The sequence below is a fragment of the Stomoxys calcitrans genome, chromosome 5 (assembly GCF_963082655.1).
Source record: "Stomoxys calcitrans chromosome 5, idStoCalc2.1, whole genome shotgun sequence".
Lineage (NCBI taxonomy): Eukaryota > Metazoa > Arthropoda > Insecta > Diptera > Muscidae > Stomoxys > Stomoxys calcitrans.
In genome coordinates, this window is record NC_081556.1 from 4274247 (window position 1) to 4286818 (window position 12572).

General features: G+C 36.1%; 1 protein-coding gene across 1 annotated transcript in view; it reads left to right on the forward strand.

The window, feature by feature from the left end:
- Positions 1-8746: 8746 nt before the first annotated feature.
- The window catches only part of LOC106096304 (calbindin-32), an 81697-nt gene continuing 77871 nt past the window's right edge, over positions 8747-12572 (forward strand). The window contains exon 1 of the mRNA XM_013263987.2: positions 8747-9017. The gene's annotated coding sequence lies outside the window, so the exon portion shown is untranslated. The remainder of the gene's footprint in view (positions 9018-12572) is intronic.

Genomic DNA, 12572 nt, shown 5'->3' on the forward strand with positions numbered 1-12572 from the left:
CAAAGGCAAGTGGGGGTTTGCTTGCAAATCCTACTCACCAAAATCATTGCTCCTACACAAAATTCAAATGTCTACAAAGTTATTGAGGAGGAAGGGGAAATGTTGTTGCTTCTTGTTTGTTTGTTTGTTTATGATTACTATTGTTATGGTTGGCATTAGTATTCTGTGCTGTTTACTTGTGCGCTTCTTACATACATACACACATGCATACATATGAGGCTGAGTGCTTGTACGAATAATGTGTCTACATAATTATGAATACAATTGGACTCTTCAAGAAAAGACCTTCGCAAATGGCGTTTATGACCTGTATTGTTGATTTAACAAACATTTAGGCAACATCTCATTACATTTAAGCGAGTGAAAGAGAGTGAGAAAGTTATTTTTGTAGTATGGGGCTTTGTTTGCTTTTGTTACACTGGCAAAATATTGTCTGCCTATTAAAACATTAATTGCTTCTGTTTGCACACAGCCATAAAAGGAGACTTTATTACAGTGGACTACTTGAATATAAAAGAGATGAGAACTAAGTTGCCAATGGTAAAAAACGCTGTTTTATAAAACAGGAAAACATAACATAAAGGAACAAAATTCAATATTTTAAAAAATTAAAAGAAAAGCTGAGCGGATTATGCAAGATAAGTTAGAAGTATAAAGCAGAGGTATCGATATTTTTATACTCACCACCATAGGATGGGGGTATATTCTTGTAGTCATTCCGTTTATAACACCTCGAAATATTCGTCTAACACCCATTAAGTATATATATTGTTGATCGTCTCGACGTTCTGAGTCGTTCTAGCCATGTCCGTCCGTCCGTCTGACGAAATCACGATAGCGGTCGAACGCGTAAAGCAAGCCGCTTAAAATTTTGCACAGATACTTAACATTGATGTAGGTCCTTGGGGATTGCAAATGGACCATATCGGTTCAGATTTGGATATAGCTCCCGATATAAACCAATCCCCCGATTTGACTTCTTGAGCCCCTTAGGTGAAATTTTGCACATAGTGTTCTGTTGTGACTTCCAATAAATGTGCCAAGTATGGTACAAATCGGTATAAACCGATCTCGCGATTTAACTTCTTGAGCCCCTGGAAGCCTCAATTTTCATCCGATTTGGATAACATTTTGGATGTGGTGTTCTGTTATGACTTCCAATAACTGTAACAAGTACCGTCCAAATCGGTAAAGAACCTGATATATCTCCCTTATAAACCGATCTACCGATTTGATTTCTTGAGCTCTTACAAGCCTCAATTTTTGTCCGATTTGGCTGAAATTGAGCATGCGGTGTTCCGTTACAACTTCCAACAACTGTGTCATATAAACCGGAGAAATTCTCTCCTTTAAGAGGACCTCAAGACTCAAGACTCAGGAAACTCCCAATAAACGCGGCTTCTGCTTTAAACTCCTTTTTGTGATATACCCACTTTTTCTTGTAATTATTCGCAAAAATTGCATTTTGCTCCACAAAGACAGGGTTGTCATTTGTTGGTCCTTGATAAATATTTTTTGTATTTTCCAAAGTTTGTTTATATTTTTTGAAATTTATTTTAACTATTTAACAAAACTTAAGAGGCAACACTAAACACAAAAATATGGCAATACAGCATTCATGGCAAGAATGAGACACAAAGGTCCTATAGACACACTCACAAAGGTGTTGTTCTCACAGCACCCTGTTAAACTTTTTATGGATAATAATTTCATGAGTTGCAATCTAAGAGATATGATGATTAACATCATTGTCAGCATTGTTAGCAACAGACCGAATAGACCAACGAATGACATTTATTACTTTACTTATTGTCATCGTCATCGTTGTTGTCGTTAGTCTACACTTCCCAAGTCGCCCTTGCTGTTTAACAAATACAAGTAAGCAATTAATCATAAGGAGGTCGTAATCGAAGCGACAAGTCTTAGACTGCTGCTGCTCCCAAAAACTGTTTAGGACGGAAACCGGATTTGTAATAACTTCCTCCTCTGTAGATTGTTGCGTTTCATCGTCGTTGTAATAAATGATTTATATAGCCAACAATTCTCTAAGCATAATTGATAGAAGGACATAAAGGAATTGTCCTCGTACTTGCTCTGTGGTAATAAATATTCACAACAGCATCTCAAATATTACATCATTAGAATGAGTTTTGTTATGTTTCCAGCATGCATACATAGGGATGTTGTATTTTGTTTGAAGATAAGCTTCTTTGACAACTGTCACAATGTCTCAAACCTTGCTGCAAATAATTTCTTGTACAAAGAATGAAAATCAACAAATTTTGTTGGGTTTGAAGTTTGAATAAATAAAGTAAGGCAGATGTATTAGAATTAGGACTTATGTTTAAATGAAATGGCAGGGCTGCAATATATGTAGGTCCCACCCTCATGTGGACACAAGCATTACACCAAAAACCTACAACGCTTGATTCAGACAAAACAATATTGAATTGTAGCCTTGTGAGTGTACTATCGACAGACTTTTGGGAGTTGAAACAATCCAGCTTCACGAAACGGATGAAGAGGATATCCAGAGGGCATTCTTGGATCAGACATGGGTTGGACTTTTAACTTTTGATGGAGTTGCGTACAATAGACGACAATAAACGGAAAGAGGGCTACAAATGCTCGTTAGGTTATCAGAAGCAGATGTAAGGTCTACAGGCATGACGATCCGTGACAAGAGCAATCATAGTTTCCATGTCAGAATGTACTACTTATTACTAAATTTCCCATGAACATTCCATTAAGGAACAGGGGATACTTCTCCCATATCAATGAGTGCAGTCCGATAAAAGTTTCAAGCTCAGTTACAAGGGGCCTCATTTTTTATGCCGAGTCCGAACGGCGTGCTGCATAGCGACACTACTTGGTAGAGAAGTTTTAACATGCAGGATACCTTACAAATGTAGCAAGCATTAGTAAGGGGATAACTACCGCTGAAAATTTATCTGATGTTCATGGCTGGGTTTGAATCCATGCGTTCCACAGTGGGATGGGAAAAGAAAGAATGGGAAATAAGTCTGTCATTTTTGAACGGATTAAGATATCTTCATGAAATTAAACATGGTTATAGAGGTGTTATCCAGTTTATATGCAAAATTTCATTTAAATTTTTTTTGCTGGAAAATGCTTAAAAAGCACTGCAAAAAACAGGTCTAAATATGTGGGGTATATTTTATAGTGTCCAAGAGATTTGACTTAATTTTTTTTGATATGCTTTAAAAGCGCTGTAAAAAACAAGCCTAAATGTGCGGGGTATATTTTATATTGTCCAAAAAATTTTACTCAATTTTTTTTTTGAGATTTTCGCATTTTTGTTCCTTGTGATTGTGAATTTCATGAAGATATCTCTATCTGTTCCAAAATCGCAGACTTTCCACTTTTCACTGTGCGTTCGGCGTCATAGGCGGACATGCCAACCTCTGCGGCAGGGTGGCCTTCAGAATGTACTAGGTTATGATAAATATAAATATGGTGTAACATTTTGCGGTCCCAGGTGGTTCGGCTAATACAAACGAAACTTTAAGAAATGCTACAGACAAGAACGTGAACGAACATTAAAAGACGGCAGGCTTAGTACCAAGCCCAGAAAAGGGCACAACCAAGGATGAAACGATGAATCGAACGAACGACAGCAAATGATAAAGTAAATGGCAAGGATCTATGGATCAGGATTGGTTCATAAACAGGCTGCGCCAACGCCAAATTGAAGCCGATTTCACCTCTAGCAAAAAGTAAGATTCGAAGTAGTGTCGTAGTCAGTAGGTATCAAAACCTAACGCAATTTTTCTTTTTAGAAGGTCGGCGTATAAGCCGATCGGCGAATTAGTTATAGCCGCTGTGACGCTTGTAATGTACAATGGTTCAGTTGTGCTCCTTTTAAGACCTCTATTGAATAAGTTTTTAGCCTGAGAACGAAATAGGAAACACGAAGCCATTCCGGAATCCGAGAAAGCCCGACTAGCTTAAGTTTAAGAAACATATGCAGAAGCTGGACGCCTGTATTGCACGCAAGGAAATTGGAGTTTCGGGGAAGTTTGTCTTAAAAGCCATGTGAGACAGGTGGCTTTTAACCCATTAACGCCTGACCCTCGATTCGCTTATCCGATTTTGATGAAATTTCAAATATTTATTATTAAGAGTATTGTTGAAAATAATTTAAGAAAAAAAAATTTTTTTTTCTTGTTACACTCACCACCATTGAATAGGGGATATATTAATTTGTCATTCCGTTTTCAACACATCGAAATATCCATTTCCAACCCTATGAAGCATATATAATTTGGATCGTCGTAAAATTCTAAGGCGATTTGTAATCATCTGTTTTAATCACTCTACAGCCTTCAAAAATTGGGATATTGAGCTGAAATTTGGCGCAGATACATATTTTTGACGCACTAAGGTTAAGTTCTTGAACGAGCCAAAGCGGACCATATAGACGGATCTGCTGATAAAGGGTCTGTAGCCCATAAAAGCTTTATTTTTTATCCAATTTCGCTGAAATTTGAAACAGTGCCAAATCTATATAGGTGCCATATAGACCGATCCGCCGATAAGGGGTCTGAGCCGATAAAAGCTTTATTCATTACCTGATTTCGCTGAAAATTTAAACAGTGAGTTATTATGAGCTTCCTAATACCCGATTCAAATGTGGTTCAGATTGGACCATATTTGGCTATAGCTTCCATATAGATCGGTCGGTCGATATTAAGGGTCTGAAGCCATTAAAAGCTGCCTTTATCTGCCGATTTCGCTGAAATTTTAAACAGTCAGTAGTTGTAAGCCTCCCAATATCTGATCGAAATATGGTTCAGATCGGACTATACTAAGATATAGCTGCCATATACACCGATCTGCCGATTAAGGCTCTCAAGTCTGTAAAACTGCATTTATTACCCGATTACGCTGAAATTTGAAACATTGCGTTTTTTAAGCCCCTCGACACCCGATCCAAATATACTTCAGATCGTCCTATATTTAGATATAGCTGGCATACAAACCGATCTGCGATTAAGTGTCTCAATCCCATAAAAGCTTTATTTGTCTCCCGATTTCGCTAAAATTTTACACAGTGAGTTGTTTTAAACTTTCATACATCAGACCCAAATTTGGCTAAGATCGAACAATATATAGATATAGCTGCTATATAGACCGAATTCTTAATTTCATAAATAGCGGTTTTATTCACTGATTTCTTTGAAACTGTGAGGAAAGTTTTTCATCATGGCATCATCTTTGAAGAAGTACGGTCCTATTATGTCACCAGCATATAAACCTTACCAAATTTTAACTTTTTCTGGATGCATTGGTAGCTCTTGCAGTGCTTCTGGCTGATCTTCACTCCGAAATCGACATTTCTACTTATTTAGGTACCCATTGAGCCAAAAATGAGGTTCGTCATAAAATGGAAGAAGCGCGCGATGAACTTTCTTAACAGAGCACGCATTTTGACAATAAAATTCACTAATTTGCAAGCGTTGTTCGTTTGTAAGACGATTAATAGATCAATTATAGACCAAACGGAAGATGTTTGACAGTGAAACAAAACACGAAACGTGCGGGTGTGGTTTAAACCAGTGTTGCCAAAAAGATAAAAGCTAAAAAATCATCCTTTATTACAGTTCTCGGGAACTTAATAAAAAAAAGATAAGCCTCTATTTAGATATGACTATTGTTATGGTAGAGTTGTAATAATAAAATAAGATGATCAATATATCCATGGTGGTGGGTACCCAAAGTTTGGCACGGTAGAACTAAACACGTTTTTATACCCACCACTATAGGATGGGGGCATACTAATCTACGTCATTCCGTTTGTAACATCTCGAAATATTGATCTAGGACCCCATAAAGTATATATATATATATTCTTGATTGTCTCGACATTCTGAGTCGAACTAGCCAGGTCTGTCCGTCCGTCTGTCGAAATCACGTTAGCGGTCGAACGCGTAAAGCAAGCCGCTTAAAATTTTGCACAGATACTTAACATTGATGTATGTCCTTGGGGATTGCAAATGGACCATATCGGTTCAGATTTGGATATAGCTCCCGATATAAACCGATCCCCCGATTTGACTTTTTGAGCCCCTGGAAGCCCAAATTTTTGTCCAATTTAGGTGAAATTTTGCACATAGTGTTCCGTTATGACTTCCAATAAATGTGCCAAGGACGATACAAATCGTTCAAGAACCTGATATAGCTTCCATATAAACCGATCTCGCTATTTAACTTCTTGAGCCCCTGGAAGCCTTAATTTTCATCCGATTTGGATGAAATTTTGGATGTGGTGTTCTGTTATGACTTCCAATTACTGTACTAAGTATCGTCTAAATCGGTAAATAAACTGATATATCTCCCATATAAACCCATTTACTGATTTTACTTCTTGACCCCCTGGAAGCCTCAATTTTCATTCGATTTGGCTGAAATTTTGGATGTATTGTTCTGTTATGACTTCCAATAACTGTACCAAGTACGGTCCAAATCGGTCAAGAACCTGATATAGCTTCCACATAAACCGTTAGCCCGATTTGACTTCTTGAGCCCTACAAGCCGCGATTTTTATCCGATGTGGCTGTAATGTTTATGTTATGCGTCTCAACAACTGTGCCAAGTACTGTCCAAAACGGGCTGTAACCAGATATAGCTCCCATATTTTAGCAGAATCCATGGTGGTGGGTTCCCAAGATTCGGCCCGGTCGAATTTAGCACACATTTACTTGTGAGTTGTTATTTTTTCAAATGATTTTCTTCATTTGTTCTTAAAAAATTTTGTTAACAAAAATTTTAAAAATTTACAAATATCAAACAATTTTTAAGTTTGTTTTTTAAAAGCTATAAATTTTTGTTAACAGTATTTTTGAAATTTTCATAAAAAAAATATTTGCTAAAAAATTTTGAAAAATAATATTTTAATATAATTTGACCAAGGGAATTAAGGAGAAGGCGGTAATGGTTTAATTGTTATTATAAGTTTATAAAAACCTGATACATATGTAAATGACTCTTCATTCTCTTACATGCGAAATCTACATTTTAATCTCTCCCAAAATATCCATAAGTCAATTCATATGTCCTTTTACATGCTTTCACACGCTTCCACACACATCTATACACCCATACCCACAACCTCTACTTGCACGTTCTTATAGAATCATATTCAAATACACTAAACATTCCAACACAGCCTAAACTTTTAATCTATCTAAACCAGCTGGAGGTCTTAAATAAATAGAGATATATGTCGCCTGCTATATAAATTTCAACAATTAACAACAAAATTACATGCATAAATCTTCACTCAAGAATTACACAAAAAAACGACCGCTAGGACGAACTTGGTGGTAAAGAAGAAAACTTTCACCAAGTTTCCAACAACAAGAAAAACCAAACAAAACAGATAGATAAGCACCCCCAGTATTTTAACTGGGACACCCAAAATCGCAGTGAGTTGAGTTAAGGGGTAGGAGGATCGGCTATTGTGGCAAGCGTGAAGAAAGTCATTGACTATAAAAGCATGCTGTCGTTGGGATAGAAGCCAAAACAAAACAAGAAACGAGGCAGCCCAGGAAAGCCAACGAGCCAACAGCAAATCTCCAGCTATAGCCGCACCAACTGCCACAACAACAATTAATTGTGGTTTAAATAATAAACAGCCAAACATTAGCAAACAAAGAGTGACCCTTGGGCTTCAACAGTAGCAGTGAAAGGGGCAACATTGGATAGAGGGTGTTTGAGAAAAAAGGCTGGTTTTGCATTTACATATAAAAGTGTTGTTTTGCAAGGGTTCTAAAAAAGGCAAGGCACGACCACACACACACACACAAACAAATGACCATTGGGAATTGTGGTTAAGTATTTGCAGCTTTCCATGAGATTTAACATAATGGCCGTGAAGTTAAATTTTGGCAATTACTTTTTTCGCTTTTGGCAAAGAGAAATGCCGTTTCTTGTTAAGTTAAACGGCTGACATTAAAATCCATTAAATAAATTGTTGCCATAAACATGTTGCATAAACTAAAAACCAAGCAACATGTATATTCAAGTGTTGGTAAGGGGGCCAAGTCGGTTTGAAACATTTAGGGACAATGTCTATAAACATATTCATCTTTATACAGCACAACATGTTTGTTTGGAGTTTCTTTGTTGCTAGCATCATTCACATTGGGGCGTACTGTGGGACTTTGTTTTGTGGGTTTTTAAAGAATATTTCCTTTACAACATGTTGCTTTTTGCCACATTCAAGCCGCCTGTTTGTTATTCCTATGTGTTGGGATATTTTTTCATATCTTAGCTACTCTCACACTTTTACTCTCGCCACAGCGGCCAAGTGCTTGGTATTTGTGTGTGTGTGCGTGTGTGTGAAAGCCTCTTTTTCATTGATACTCTCAAACAAAAGACACAACATTTTTTTCCTTGCTGCCTCTATAAGGCCCATGGTTAGTTACATTTTGCGCATTAAATTGTTACTTCGCTCGTTTTGGTTGCTGGTCGTACATCTTGCGAATGCTTGTGTTTTTCTTTTTCGTTCATACACATCAACACATACTCACCCCCACAATGGGGGGTTTTTTTGTGTGGCATTGCCGCCGCTGTTGTACAATTCACTTCACGTAAAAGCCACGTTTTCCACCAATTTTGAATCAGTCTGCACAGGATACTCGTGATAAACGTTACACAGGAGAACCCTTTTCATCTGCCACTACTACTACTACTACTACAACAGAGAGACCTACCTTTCTATTTTTGGAAATAACAAAATAAATCTTGAGAAATAAATAAAGTTTGTGAATGCTTGAAAAAGTAGCAAAAAAGTGAAAGAAGCATTTGATAGATGATTGAAAGCATAAATAAAATAAATTGATTGTGACAAAAGTTTTCAATGCATGAAAAATTTTCACAACATATAGTTCAAAGTGTTTGATATATTCGAAAGTGTTGAAGGATCAAAATAATCAAAAATTTAACAAAAAGCCAGAGAGCTTTATCAAGTAACCGAAATCGTCTTGGAAAATGTAAATATGAATTTTTTTTACTTTTTTCTAAGGGAAGGACTGTTTTAAAAAATATTTTTTTTAATACTCTAAAATGAAAAAAAATTTTTTAATTAAAAATGGGTTTTAAGCACATTAAAAAATGACAAAAAAAAACTTCTAAGACATTAAATTAGTTCTTATAGAAAATATTTTTCTATAAAAAATCATTAAAATTCTTTGAAAGACTGTTGTTACACTTTTGTTGAACATTTTAATACTTTCCTTGGTATGATTTGAAGACTATATGACGACGGCTACTTATTGGGGGCTATTTTATATCAGATTGTTTTTAAAGAAGTCAAAACTAAATTTTAAAAATAATACGCATTAGACCTTAAATTTTTTTTTCTAAACAATTTTCAGAAAATCCATGATAAGATATTCAAAACTATTTTTAACACATCCGCTGGAGGAATATGTTTAGCCCATAATTTTTTGATAAAAGCTTCATTAAAACTCAAAACAATCCAAAATTTTTCCTAAAATATCTAGGCGGATAAATCTGAACATGTTTTTAAAAAATTCGCGCTTTTAGACTAAAAATTTATATCATCTCTAAAGTTTTGGAGAATTAAAGAAGTTTTTGTTTTGTCCCTTATTTTATTAGGAATTAATGCGTGGTATTGGATAATCTTTTTGTTATTAAAAGTTTATTGAAAAAATATTGAAAAGGCCTATTGAGCAACAGAGGACAGATTTTTCACATATCAATGAAAGACTTCAGATTTGAGTTTGGGTTCAACAATTAAGTTTCGCTTTTTGCAAGATGGGTCATTAAGGAGGCGCTGATTGAAACCTCTTATAGAGACGTTTTATAAGGCTTACATACTGGCCAGTACTAGCAGAACTTAAATTTGAAAAAAAAAAATTTATAAGGCATGTCCTTTTTGATGTATTTTTTGCTTAAAATCCATTTTCGAAATCTTGAAACATATCTGCATTAACAAAAAATTTCAGACAAATTTTTTGGCAACATTTTTGTTTAACCAAAAATTGCTAAAAATTCTATCTATAAAATTTTTGGCGAAAGTTTCATTTCCTATAACATTTTCTTAAATGTTATTTCTATGGAAAACTTTGTCAAAATTTTATAATTCTTGGAAAATAAAAAAGAAAGCAAAACAGAAACAGAAAAAAGAAAAGCGCGTTATGTTTCCTGGTCGAATCTTATATACCCTCCACCATGCATCGCATGTGACAAGATCTTTCAATGACTTTTTCTAATATATGTGAGCTATATGAAGTTTTATATTAACACCACTTACAAAATTTCAGTGCAAATCGAGTAATAAATGCGTCCTCCAGAGGCTCAGAAAGTCAAATTGGGATATCGGTTTATATAGCAGGTATATCAGCTTATCAACCGATTTAGATCATACTTGGAGCAGTTGTTGGAAATCATATCAAAACGACATATGCAAAATTTCAACCAAATTAGATAAGAATGGCCAAATTGGGAGTTCGGTTTATATGGTGGCTATATAAGGTTATGGACTGATTTCGATCATACTTGGTACAGTTGTTGGAAGTCATACCAAAGCGATATTAGCAAAATTTAAACCACATCGGATAAGAATTGCGCCCTCTAGATAGTCAAGAAGTAACCGGGAAATCGGTTTATATGGGCGATCTTGACCATTGTTGGCATAGTTTTTGGAAGTCGAAACAAAACTCTTCATGAAAAATTTCTGCCAAATTGAATAAGAATTAAGCCCCCTAGAGGCTCAAGAAGTCAAATTGGGCAAACTGATCGCCCAATGTGAGTTTTACCAGATTATCAACCGATTTCGACCATACTAAGTCATTGCACCCAAAATTTCCGTCAAATCGGAGAAAAATTGCTCAAATTTGAGGCTCAAGAAGTCAAAACGGACGATCGTTTTATGCGGGAGCTACATTATGTTATAAACCGATATGAACCATACTTAGCGCGGCTGTTGGAAATCATGGCAAATTGAAACGCGAACAAGTAAAAGTGTGCTAAGTTCGGCCGGGCCGAATCTTGGGAACCCACCACCATGGATTCTGCTAAAATATAAGAGCTTTTTCTAGTTAAAGACCTAATTGGACCGTACTTGGGGCAGTTGTTGAGAGTCATAAAAGAATACTATATGCAAAATTTCAGCCAAATCGGATGAAAATTGAGGCTTCCGGGGGCTCAAAAAGTCAAATCGGAAGAAAGGTTTATATGGGAGCTATATCATGTTATAGACCGTTGTTGTTATGACTCCCGTTGTTGGGAGTAATAACAGAAGACCATGCACAAAATTTCAGCCAAATCGGATGAAAATTGAGGCTTCCGGGGGCTCAAAAAGTCAAATCGGAAGATCGGTTTATATGGGATCTATATCAGGTTATACACAGATTTAAACCGTACTTGGCACAATTGTTGGAAATCAAAATAGAACACTGTGTGCAAAATTTCAGCCAAATTGCAGCTTCAAGGGTTTAGGAAGACAAATCGGAAGATGGTAAGGAAAGGCAAGGTTGGGTGGTGCCGACTTATTAATACCCTACACCTATATGGTAGGTAGGTAGGTACAAAGTGGGAACTATATCTGTCTGTCTGTCTATCCATGTCAATTTGTGTACAAAGTACAGTTCGCAGTTTGCATCCGATCGTCTTCAAATCTGGCAAAAGCACTTTCTTGGGCCTAGAGACGAAGCCTATTGAAATTAGAAAACCGTTTGTAAACCGATTCCCAGGAAAGTTTGCACGAGATATTATTTTATTAATCTAGACATTATAAGTGAATTTCATAGGAATCGGTTCAAATTTAGATAATGTTCCCTTATATATGTTCGTCCGATTTGGTCTATTATTGCAATAATTTGGTCAATTGTTAACTGATTCACACGAAAATTGGCAGAAAGGATTCCCTTATGACTCTCGATATTGCTATTGAATTTAATAGAATCGGTTCAGATTAAGATATAGCTCCCATTTATAAAATTTGGAAGAGATCCCTTAACCTTGGTACCAGTTTGTCAATATCAGAATTTATGGTCTTTTTACTGAAATTTGAAGCAGTGAGACTCCTTCACAATCGACATCCATGGTTTTGCTCTGCACTTTTAACGCATACACAGAAACGAATTTTGAGTTATCCACGGCTTTGAAAAACCTACCAAAAATTGGGGACAGCCTACCAAAATAAAAAACCTACTAAAAAAGGCAACACTGGTTGGGAATACGTTATTCTAGCCATATAGCGGTGACGAGCTTAGATATACCGCTCATTTGCACGTCGTTTTCGGTCTTAAGTATTTCAGCTAACAATACATCGGCTCCAGCTGCCTTGTGGTCCTTACACGAAGGAATATTCAATACCGTCATCAAATATTCGTTGTGAGGTTTCCTCATCTCCGCTACTATTTCATGGGAAAAGTATTTTCGAATATCCTATATTGTATATTAGATTTCCTTCGTTGTTTTTGTAGAAAAATGTGCCTATACCAAAGCTTTCTGTTTGTAGTGTATGTTGTAGTCTTTGGCCTAATCTGGTTATATTTTAGATGGCAAGGCAGATAATT